The sequence below is a fragment of the Apium graveolens genome, chromosome 6 (assembly GCF_009905375.1).
Source record: "Apium graveolens cultivar Ventura chromosome 6, ASM990537v1, whole genome shotgun sequence".
Lineage (NCBI taxonomy): Eukaryota > Viridiplantae > Streptophyta > Magnoliopsida > Apiales > Apiaceae > Apium > Apium graveolens.
Window position 1 is genome coordinate 78,470,815 of NC_133652.1, and position 11,831 is coordinate 78,482,645.

At 34.0% G+C, this 11,831-nt stretch overlaps 1 non-coding gene across 1 annotated transcript; it reads right to left on the reverse strand.

Annotated features, from left to right (window-relative positions):
* Positions 1-11,039: 11,039 nt before the first annotated feature.
* Positions 11,040-11,146, reverse strand: LOC141670038 (small nucleolar RNA R71). Its single transcript, XR_012554289.1, has one exon. It is a non-coding gene; the product is annotated as a small nucleolar RNA R71 (small nucleolar RNA).
* Positions 11,147-11,831: the final 685 nt, after the last annotated feature.

Genomic DNA, 11,831 nt, shown 5'->3' on the forward strand with positions numbered 1-11,831 from the left:
AGGTCAAGGCATATAAGCTCTTCTGCTATATTTGTGGCATAAATGGGCAAGGTTCGAGGTACGGATTATGACTCTTGAATTCAACCTGATGGGTACAGGTATGTGAATTTCTATACCCCCTTTTATTACATAAGGTTGATTTTCATATGAAAGGTATGTTGAATGATTGGTTTTATGGTTTAAGATTATTACATGCTTACATACTCAACTACTTGAATAATTTGCATGAGTAGGGAGGTTTAATTCATAGTTTCACATGTAGCTTCAGAATGCTAATATTCTTACAACTTATTTAAATTATCTGTTATTTGATATACTCCACATGGTTTAAGTTATTTATGTGGTTTGTATATATATTTACATATTGGGGTACGACTGCACGCTTGAACCTAGTTTTTCACTATAAGTTTGGACTGTACTAAAGAACTCAGGGGGTAATAGGTGGATATATGCCTTAGGATTAAAACTTGAAAATTGTAACATTTTAAAGGAAATTTGAAATTTAATTGGAATTGGAATGAATAGTTATGCTTGGATTTCTTTATAATTAGGCTATACATGAACCTAATACTTTGATCAGGCCGTAGTTTGTCTATGATGTGTTTTATAGGAAGGTCATTATTGTTTGCATGATCTACTTAATACTGGACATGTTTATCTACGCATGAACATGGGTATTGAATAACTTTATGTGGATACATTTTCCTATCTTTAAGGGCATGCTTGCTGAAATAAAAGTAAAACAATATTATGATATTTGGGGGAGGTTGAATATGATACTCACTAAATTTAAAAAAATCTTTCAAATCTTTTACGGATAATTAATTTAGTGTTCGGTTAGTGGTTCCGTGTTCTTGAGGTGAATAGTGTTTAAGATGATAAATTATCGAACACAAGATATTTGGGGAAATATATATTCATTTATAAATCCTCGGGGGTTGCTACACTCCAGTAAATAAATTAACCAGCTATAATCCAAGAACAACACAGTTCCTAGCTACTACAAAGATCAATAATTAAATTCTATACAAAGATCTAGCTTTTGTTTGTCAAAGGATTTAATTACCGGGTAACATTTATAATAGCCCCTATGAATATACAAGAGTTAACTAGGGCATTATAACTTTACTCTGGTGAAAAGATTAACTGATATGAGTGTGTATCTCCTATGTCTCTCTTTGCTTCAATTCTCCGGCTCTTGTGAGAGAGAAGATGAACATAACAACTAAACTTGCATCTGCATCAAGTGTAGACTTTGTACATAAATTAATTTACGTGGTTGATAGTGAGCCTTAAAATTAATTTATGTTTCCAATAAAGTTGTGGCTAAGAGTTGACTTGCGACTGGGGGCTAATTTTCTTTTTTACTTGCGACTAGGAGAGAAAGGTTTGGCACTTGAATTATTCAAGGTTGATGTGAGTTGCGACCTAGGACACTCCATTGTAGCCTAACTGGCGACTACATCATCCTAGGAGAAATGTTACTTACGACCAGGGACAAGAAGAAGCATGATCGCCTTGTATTTCTTTTATAATTAAAAACCAAATGGTCGTGTTGATTTACTAGTGGGTCCCTGAGAAATCAAATGAAAATGACAGCCCTTTGCAAAGTAAATTAACAATTTTTCTGATTTAAGTTTAAATTATAACTTAATTATTTTATAAAATAAACTTAAATATAATTTATATAAATAAACTAATTTAGATTTATAAAATAAACTTATTTAAAGTTTATGAAATAAATCATTTTAAGTTTATTAAATAAATTAAATTAAAGTCCATTGAATAAATTTATTCAAGTTAGTAATTAAACTTTGAACTTGGCCAATTTCTCGAGCTGTTTAGCTGTATACCATGCACATTTTTTCTTGTACTTTAACAAATAAACGTTCAATCCAAGTACGTTCTTCAACTTAACAATTCTTCTAATGATAATACTCAGATTCCGTTCACAAACTACTGACGCCTAATGCAACTCGTCTGGTTCACAAACGACTAGCTTCGATTCAGGTCTTCTTATCATATCCTTGATTACATTGTTAAGCTTGCAACAACTTCATCGCTTCGAACACTGACTGTCAATAAACAATTATACTTTCACTGGAATCCTTTCTGGCACTTCGACAACATCTTCATTGTTAATACAATCTTGAATACTTCGTTCACTGTTCTTCACTGATGTTTGAACATATAAATGAACTCCTTTCAGTGAGTATTACTTCAAGACTACGGCTGTCTTCTCTAACCTTTGTCTATACCCTGTCTTTCATTCTTCAGATTCCTATGCTTCGAACACTATCTATCTTCAATCAATATTAATACACTAAAATCTTCTGGTGGCACTTTTACACTGAATCTTCATCATATCTGAAAACCTGAAAGTCTTTAAACTTTATTCTTTACTATGGCGTGAATATATTAATGAACTTATTTTAGTGACTTGTAAATAGATTACAAGCCTTCTTCTAATCTTTTGATTCTTTGTATTTGCCTTTTCTTCATTTCTTCTTGATTTCTTGTGTAGATGTAGTATTATTTACCTGCCCTGTTCCAGTATTGATTTATCACGTCTACTGTTTATACAGCTTCATAATCTCCCCCTATTTGATTGTTAAACCTAACAAACAAATTAATGGAGAGGATAATTCAACTAACAACTAAAAAAAGTAAAGTACCAAGACTTTAAATAATGCTACTAGTTTTCTGGATCAAATTCTACATTTCCATATTTCTTGAGTAATTGAAATGAAAGATGCTTATTCCTTTAGCACTGAACTGATCTTTAAGTAGTCTCATCTTCATTTCACTGGTTCTTCAAATCTCTGCCATATAACACTTCTCAGTCTTGAAGTAATCATTAGTAGCTTCTTTTGTACAACCACATTTCCTATTGAGATTCAATTGCTTAAAGGATATTACCTTCGTTTACCACCTCTCCCGTAAAACAGGATCCGTAGATAAAAATCAATGGTACTCCCCATTTTGGAAAATAACCTCTCCTCTTAAAAACCATAGTGATGATTGATGAACCAATCCACTTCTTCTGATAACTAGGAAATCACCTTCGTGTTTACCACCTCTCCCGTACAATATGATCCGTAGTTACAAACAGCAATGGTGTGGTATGGTGTGGTGTGTTGTACATATACTTTACCTTTTTACTGCCACTTGCCATTTCTCCCCCTTAGTTGAGGAATCCTCCAAACTTTTATCCAAACTTGTATGTAACACTTCTTCTTCTTGGAATAAGAGAATGAATTTATTTTGTTGTCTAAAGGAGTCCTCATATTTCACTTGATTAAAAAAGAGATAGCAAATCATAGTCTGGTCAACCATGTCCTTTTAAATACTGCAACAATGGCTTCATCGTTGACCATCCTATTAACCAACCTTCCCCACATCTTTATACATCCTAACTGTAAAATCACAATTGTTAAGCCCCAAATATTGTTAGGTCCTGTACCATTTGATAGAGTTGGGTCCCTAAGAGTCATCTTATGAAAGATTGAACTTTACGAACCATGTTTAGGGAAAGGGAATGGGATTTAGTGTTTCTCTTTCTTCCTCACAGTGAGTGTGTGATTCTATTTTCGTGTACCTCATAAGTGTTTCACTCTTCTCTCTAATTGTATTTACACTCATTCTCACAAGTGTATCACTCCTCTCATAGCTCCAAAATCCAGTTGTACCTGCAAGAAAATCACCTTAGCCATCCTTAAGGAGGTCATAGGTGGTGCAATGGGGGTTCGCAAATCCCCATCCTTGTTAGACTCTTCAAATGAATATGAGTTATAATATACAAGTTGCTAGTTTCCTGTTGAGGGTTCCAGATTTAAACTCTATGAAAGTAAACAATGATCCAAAGAATTTAGCATAAAGATCAAAGTTTCCTTCTAATGTCTATGAAGACATTTCCTTGTGACTTATCAGGTAAATCTGAATCATTATCAACAAGTTGCCGATCTGCGCCTATGTTAGACCCACTATCCATATATGCATCCAGGGTATTTAAGCCTGGGGAGGTAGACACTGACCATTTACATATGGCTATTGGATCAGTACCCTCTCTAAAAACCTGTAAAGGAAATTGGTCCATTGAAGAATCTTGAACAATCGAACCTGACCTTCAAATGGTCGAAACTCTTATTTCCGTCAACTATATATTTGTCTGTGTAACCTTACCTTGTGCGTCAAGAATTGTTGGTGTTTGAGGTGGTGTCACTATATCAGATATTCTAGCCAACAAACGAATTTTAATAGATGCACCCTGTTGATAGGATGAATCTAGTAACTGTTTTTGTGCCTTTTCAACCATTACATCTTTTTGAGAAGATGTATAGGGGCTAGAAGTTGCCTCGGTTTTAATACTACCCAGCTTTGTAGGAGACAAAGCTGTTGGGTTAACTTCAGAACCTTCCATATGTGGTGCATTAATATTTCTCCCTCACGCTCAATTATACTTCATTTTAGTGGTAAGAGAGTGTTGGTTGGTTCCGTTTCTGTGTTTGTCTTTACAGTCCGCGATAGAAGTTGTGGGTTTTCAACCTCATGACTATCAAATGAGAGAAGGTCATTGGAGGTTGAACCTTTATCACAGAACATATGGCAATGTAGTGATAAGATGCACTTAAAATATATAATGAATGAAAATTATGCATTTAATATTTTGAGAGAAATGATGTACAATAGTGATTTTAGAAAGTTTTTAATGAAATAAGTAATCAACACTGTAGAAAGAAGTTTTGATTTTTCTCCTAAAACTTTTTGAGTGCATAATTCTGTATTTCTGCATAAAAAATTAAATACTTATGTCTTTGATTTGAAAAATACAAAGATCGATGACCTAGCAGTATTAAGAAGAGAAAGAAAATTTTTGTCTTTTAATATGAATGAGTTTTTATAAAAATATTGATCACTTAGGGTAAAGTCTAAGCAATTCTCATTCATATCAAAAGCTCTATAATCTATCTTTATAAAATTATTATCAACAACATTGTTTATTAATAAACAATATTAATAAGAATGACTATGCTGCTGATTCTAAATTATAGTGAATCTGTTAGATATAACAACACATATAAATTCACTAGAACTTAAAATCTCACAACGATCTGTAATAAAATTTGACAATATATCATTGACCGATACTTGTCAAGTACTTTGGATACCAATAATTACGCTGTACCTTATTTTAAATATTAAAATAAGATATCAATGAATTAAATACTAACTATCTATCATATAGACATTATCATTCAATTTCATATACTATACAATTGTTAACTTCTAACAACTGTAATATCTCAAACACTATTTAATCGATAAATAAATCTACATTAACCAACACTGTCTTGTTTGCAATCTTAGAAAAATATTTTAAGTTCCATATACTTTGATTTATTGAGTATTGCATCTATATCAAAGTATTTAGGAATTTGCAAGTAAGTATAAAAGTTATTCTAATTGGATAACATATGGTTACTTTTAATAAAATATTATCGACATCGACCATGGTTGTTCTTAAGAAAGTTTTTTACACTTTTTATATTAGTATAAGTGACAGATGATAAACATTGATTATTTAGAGGAGTTCTAAGTAATGCCACAAATACTATTACTTCACGATTATTTTATAGTTAAACTCTTAACTATATATCATTAACTGATATAAGTAAAAAATTATCACACAACTAATCATGCTACTACCATGATTTTGATTTCAGTAAATTCTAAAAATATAAACTTTGCTAAATTCATTAAAACCAGAGTATCACAATTAACCTATAATACTTTAGTTAAAATCAATATACTAGATATCAATTGTTAACATATTTAGCTATGATCAATCATGTTGCTTATTTATTTTAAGTTATTTTGGATTATGGAGCAAATAAAATCATTGAATTGCTTCAATTTCCATAATCCAAACTACCTAAAATAAATAATAAATAAATACTAAATATCTATGAGCTAGATACTAGCACTTAAATATGTATAATTATCCTTGAATAATTACCAATAGAATATATGAATTATACACATGACAATTATTTTCTGGATAATTAGTAATTTTAGAAATACTTTCTAAGCAGATAAAATATTGAGAGTTTTATACACATAACTTAGAAAATACTTCAATTTCTAGTATTAGTGATTTTAGAAATGATCAGTGATTACTTAGAACAAAAATTCTAAATAACATCACTAATATTAAAAGTATCACAATTCTTCGTACATGTTACAAATAACTATGCTGCATATTATTTTAATACAGATAAAAAAATATTCAAACTTAATGCTATAATACTTAACTACCACAAATGTATATGATATTGTAATGATGATAATCAAGATAGTAGCACTAAGTACGAGGTACCAGATCACTTATAAATTCACAAGTCCTTTAAATATTGAAGATTTAATACTTGTGAAGGTATACTAAGAATTCCTCTTAACTTGGATTTCCAACCAATATGTAATTAGTAGTATCCCATATTTACAAACCAGACTTGAAAAATTAATTTTATCAAGTAATTTAGTAAACGTTTCTACAAGTTACTCTTTGACTAAAAGACATTCTCTCGAAAGTAATGACACTTGGTGTGAAGGTGCACTGACTTAGAGTGTCCCATAGAGTTGTTGGAGTTGAATTTATTTCTTATCATAATAAGAAATCCATCTTCTTCCATAAAGTTGACAGCTTCCTGAGATGCTTCTCATGTCACTTAAGCTGACAGCTTCCAGAGATGCTTCTCATGTCTTTCTTACAACCTGCGTAATCTATATCTATATAGCCAAATATGTTAAACATAATATCTTTAGGGTACAATACTCTAAGAGTTGGTAGTCCCTTTAAGATATTTAAAAATCTTGTTAATAACTATAAGATTGGATTCTCTGGGATCTACTTGGAACCTTGCACATTGGCATCTTGAGAACATTATATGTTGTCTATTTGCATTTGAGTAAAAGAGTGAGCTTGTCACACCTCTATATCTTGTCATTATACCTGAGTTGCACTGATCAAGCTTTAGTGGTTTCATCATTCTTCTGGTTTACTTGTGCTCCTAAAAGAGATATTCTTTTGGCTTGCATGTAGTAATTCCAAAAAGAATTTTAACTTTTCCAACACGTTGCTCCATACCTACTCTGTAATTAGTTAGCAAATAAATAGAACAAGTTTTCGTTAGTAGACCAACATATAATATTGTCATGATATCACTACACATATATAACATTATATTTGTGCCTAGTGATAATGAGAGTTATTTATATGACAACTCTACCAGTTTATATTTAATTGCAAATTCAGTTAGAGTGTCATACTATGTCCTTGACGAGTTCTTGAGTAAGATACTAGTTCATACCAACCTGAAGTGAGCTTGTGAAGAAGAGATATACATAGTCCGATTGATCTGCAACTGCAAAGTCCATGAACTGTTGAACACTGACCTCCCCTTTTGATTCACAAACCAGGAGTGCACTTGTTCACATTCACCTTATAGATATTGAAGTTTGAATGTGGATCAGGTTCCAGATATGTTATAATATCCTCAAGTCTCGTCACTTGTTCTTTCTATTAGATACTGCTTCCAGATAATAACCTAGCATCCAGTTTGGCCTTGTCCCTCGTAACAATGCCATTGTCATCCAGTTTGAATTTTGGTTATCCTTGTACCAATTACAACATTATCATTTGATTTGGATACCAGCTTCCCTACAATCTGCTTTCTGATTGATTAAGTTCATTTTGCTTTGCAATCACCCAACCAATCCGGATCTATCAGAGCTTCTGTAGCTTTCTTAGTTTCCTCTTTATATAGAACACTAGAGAGATGATCATTCATACTCAGTAGCCCTGTTAATCATTACGCCACTATCTGGATCACTTAAGAACTAGACTCTGGGAATAATATTGAGATCAAACCCTTTATCTCAGCAGATATGTTCTTGTTGTGTCCTCTTGATTTTCAATGTGGTGTTGTGTCTGATTAGTTAATCCTTCTTTTGCTCCCCCTAAGTTGTTGTTGGGATTTCTTGAAAATCCTTACCCTTACTGATTGGCTTCATTGAAGTAATGAATTGTGTATTACACTGTCATTTCATTATTTGGATATGAATCATCAATACCATTAATTTCTCCTGTAACAGCTTGAAGCATGGAGTTTTTGAACTATGCATTTTAACTTTCAATCATCTTATGTTGATCAACCACAAATGCCCTGTAGGTTGTAGACTCCACTGAGTAGCCATGAAAAATATCCTTACAAGTCTTAGCTACAAATGCCAAGATCTTCAAACAACTGAAAACATTTCAATTGTTTGCTTCTGTAGAATATTCTCTTCAAAAACTTTCAAGTTATTTAGTGTTTGCTTCTATTGACCATTAACTCTTTAGTGGTCCTTATGTATATATCCTGATCAAGGCCTGATCTAACCTGTAGCAAATGATATTGAATGATCCAACCTTTTGGTATTTAGAAAGTCTTAATTTGCTTGACATTGTCATTGTTGCTTTAATCAAGTTCTGGTTCTTCCCTTATACCGCTCCATTCTGACACGGAGTTCCTAGTGTTAAATATTGTCTCTACAATTGCTTCTACCTTGACCATCCTTTGATATGATTAATCGCCATCTATGATGTCCTGTCTTAAGAACGCACGAACAATAACTTTTTTTAATAAGAGTAGTCATCCACCTTCACTAAGGTATATCTATACTTTGACGAAGACATGACATTGGCTGGTCCGTAGAACTACATTGGTATCATCTAAAGCGGCTTAGTAATGTTAACCATATCTTTACTTATGTTGTCTTTGACTCCTCTTTACGACATGCCTCACATATTTTATCCTTCTGAATTTCCATATGAGGCAGTCCTCTCACTAATCTATTTTTTACAAAAGAGTTCATGTTGAGTGGCATTTATGACACTTTATTACGCTCCGTAAAGCTTTGAATTGGTGTAAATGTACTCAAGTTGTTGGTGTTTTAATGTGTTTTCTAGTGTTTTTGCATTTCAGGCATTATTCTAAGAATCAGGTGAATTAGCATTGTTTTGGTGCTAATATGGTGTTAGGATGATGTGCAAGGAATAAAGCTCCGGAAGCCAACTCGATTACAGCAAGAATTAAAGAAAATCAGAAGTTTTTCCAGAAGTACGGCGTGCCCGCGCTGGTCTAGCGCGCGCCCGCGCCCATTTGTCCGAAAGCCAGCGCGCTCGCGCTGATGAAGCGCGCGGCCGCGTCGGGTCGGGATCCCAGAATCTTGATTCTAGTTGATTTACAATTGGAGGACTTCTATCTTGCATGGGCTGCTATATACACTTAAAAAATGATGTTTTCTAGAGAGACGGATATACTAGAGCACAAGGAGAGCCGTAAGAAGACCGTGTTAGCATGATTCAACGAAGACGAAGAAGATCTTGGTTTTACTTATGAATCTTTATTCTAAGTTGTAACTTGTATGCTAGTTTTCTTATTCGTGAACCTTACTCTTGTTTCGTACTTGGTTTTATTATTTATTCAGTATAAAGACTACAGTTATTATATCATGCTTTCATCGGAACCCACGTTGATGATGAGTCCGATTATGGGCTAATCGTTATCGTGGGGTTCCAGCGGATTTATTTATGGATTTCTTTAGTTAATTTGTTTTGATACCTTAGTGTGTGGTGATTGTATGATAGCCTAGTATTGGTTGTGATTATTCGTCTTATGAGCATCGCGATCTTATAAGATAGCTTGTTAATTCTTAATGAAGCGAAAGTGAATTTAAGGGTTTAGAACTTGCCATGCTAGCATAGGTTCATGTGCTATTGTTATGCATGATTTGTAGGTAATTTTAACCATCTTACTTGCCCTATGTAATCATAATGGATAACTTGTGCATTAAACCATTATGTTGTCAAATTCTATAGACATATTAGGTCTCAATATAATTGGCGTCTATTCAGCTTCTATCTCTTTTGTGGATGTCTGGTAGTATGGTATTAGTGCAACGAAAGTTGGCATTTATCAGTTTTGTGTTATCTGATTAGTGTCATCACCATTGCATGCTAAGGTTAAGAACGAAAAAGGCTATTGAATGAAGTATTTAATGAAGTTATAATCCCATGTTTGTCTTATATATTAATTCAACCATTCTTATTCTCTTAGTTATAATCGTTAGTTTAATTCTTAGTTATAAACAATCCCAATTTATTATTCATCTTAGCATTGGATAATAGCCATATCATTGGTGAATAAGTGCAAAAATTAATTAGTTAACCAAGCCAGTCTCTGTGGGAACGAACTAAAAATAATTCTATATTATTTGCGAACGTGTATACTTGCGTGTATTATTAGCGCATGTTTAGCGACTAAAAAGTTTTTGGCGCCTCTGCCGGGGACTGCAGTGTTAATTTTTTTTTTGTTTATGTGTTTGTCATCAGTGATCGTTAAAGTTCATTGACTCGGACATTGTTACTTATCTATTCCATTGTCTTATTTTAGGTACTCTAGCGAGCGTGTATGCATACGCGTTCATGGTCTCATATGAGAACTCTGGATAAAGCCGAGGAAGAAGTTGTAGTGGTTCGAAGGGAGGTTTTTGAGGACGAAGAAAAGATAGAAGAAGAAGAGAAAGTAGAGGAACCAGTTTTAGTAGTGATGGGGGATCAAGCAGAAATTCCTAAGGCTTTGATGGGCTATTCTCAGCCTAAGATCAATGATATTCAGTCAAGCATCATCAGGCCAGCCATCTCGGCTAACACTTTTGAGATCAAGTCAAGCACGATTCAGATGATATAGAACTCAGTTCAGTTTGGGGGTTCTCCTACTGAAGACCCCAACATGCACATCAGGGATTTCATTGAGATTTGCGATACTTTCAAGTTCAATGGTGTGACTGAAGATGCTATCAAGCTGCGACTCTTCCCATTCTCTCTAAGGGATAAAGCGAAGTACTGGTTAAATTCTCTACCACTAGGGTCTATCACCACTTGGGAGGATCTTGTTCAAAAGTTCCTCACTAAATTCTTCCCTATGGCGAAGACTGCTGCAATCAGGAATGCTCTTACTCAGTTTGCTCAGCAAACTGGAGAATCTCTGTGTGAGGCTTGGGATTGATATAAGGAGATGCTAAGGAAGTGCCCACACCATGGCATGCATGATTGGATGATTATAAACTATTTCTACAATGGATTGGGTGCCACTTCTAGACCCATGCTCGATGCAGCATTAAGAGGAGCCTTGTGGGCTAAGAGCTACAATGAGGCTAATGAATTAATTGAACCGATGGCTGCTAATGAATACAAGAATCCTTGTCAGAGACTGACTCAGGGAAAAGTAGCAGGAATTTTGGAGATGGATGCAACAACTTTTATAGCTGCCCAACTTAAGGCTTTAACGATGAAGGTGGACACTTTAACTAACTATAGAGTTAATCAAATTACTAGTGTCTATGAGCTTTGTGCTGGTGCCCATGAGACTGATCAGTGCGCTATTTCTAGTGAATCAGCTCAGTTCGTGAGCAATTTTCAGCGATCGCAACAATCTGTGCCAGCCACTTATCATCCCAACAACCGCAATCATCCTAATTTCAGTTGGAGCAACGCTCAGAATGCGGTTCAGCAGCCTTATCAGCAGTATCCAGCTAAGCAGTACAACCTTCTGGTTTTCAGCAACCGCAATTTGCACCAAGGCAGCAACTTCAGTTGCAACAAGCTAATGAAAAATCTGAATTGGAGGAGTTGAAGCTTATGTGCAAGAGTCAAGCTATTTCTATCAAGACCTTGCCGAATCAAATTAGACAAATTTCTAATGCCTTGCTTAATCATCAACCTGGTACAT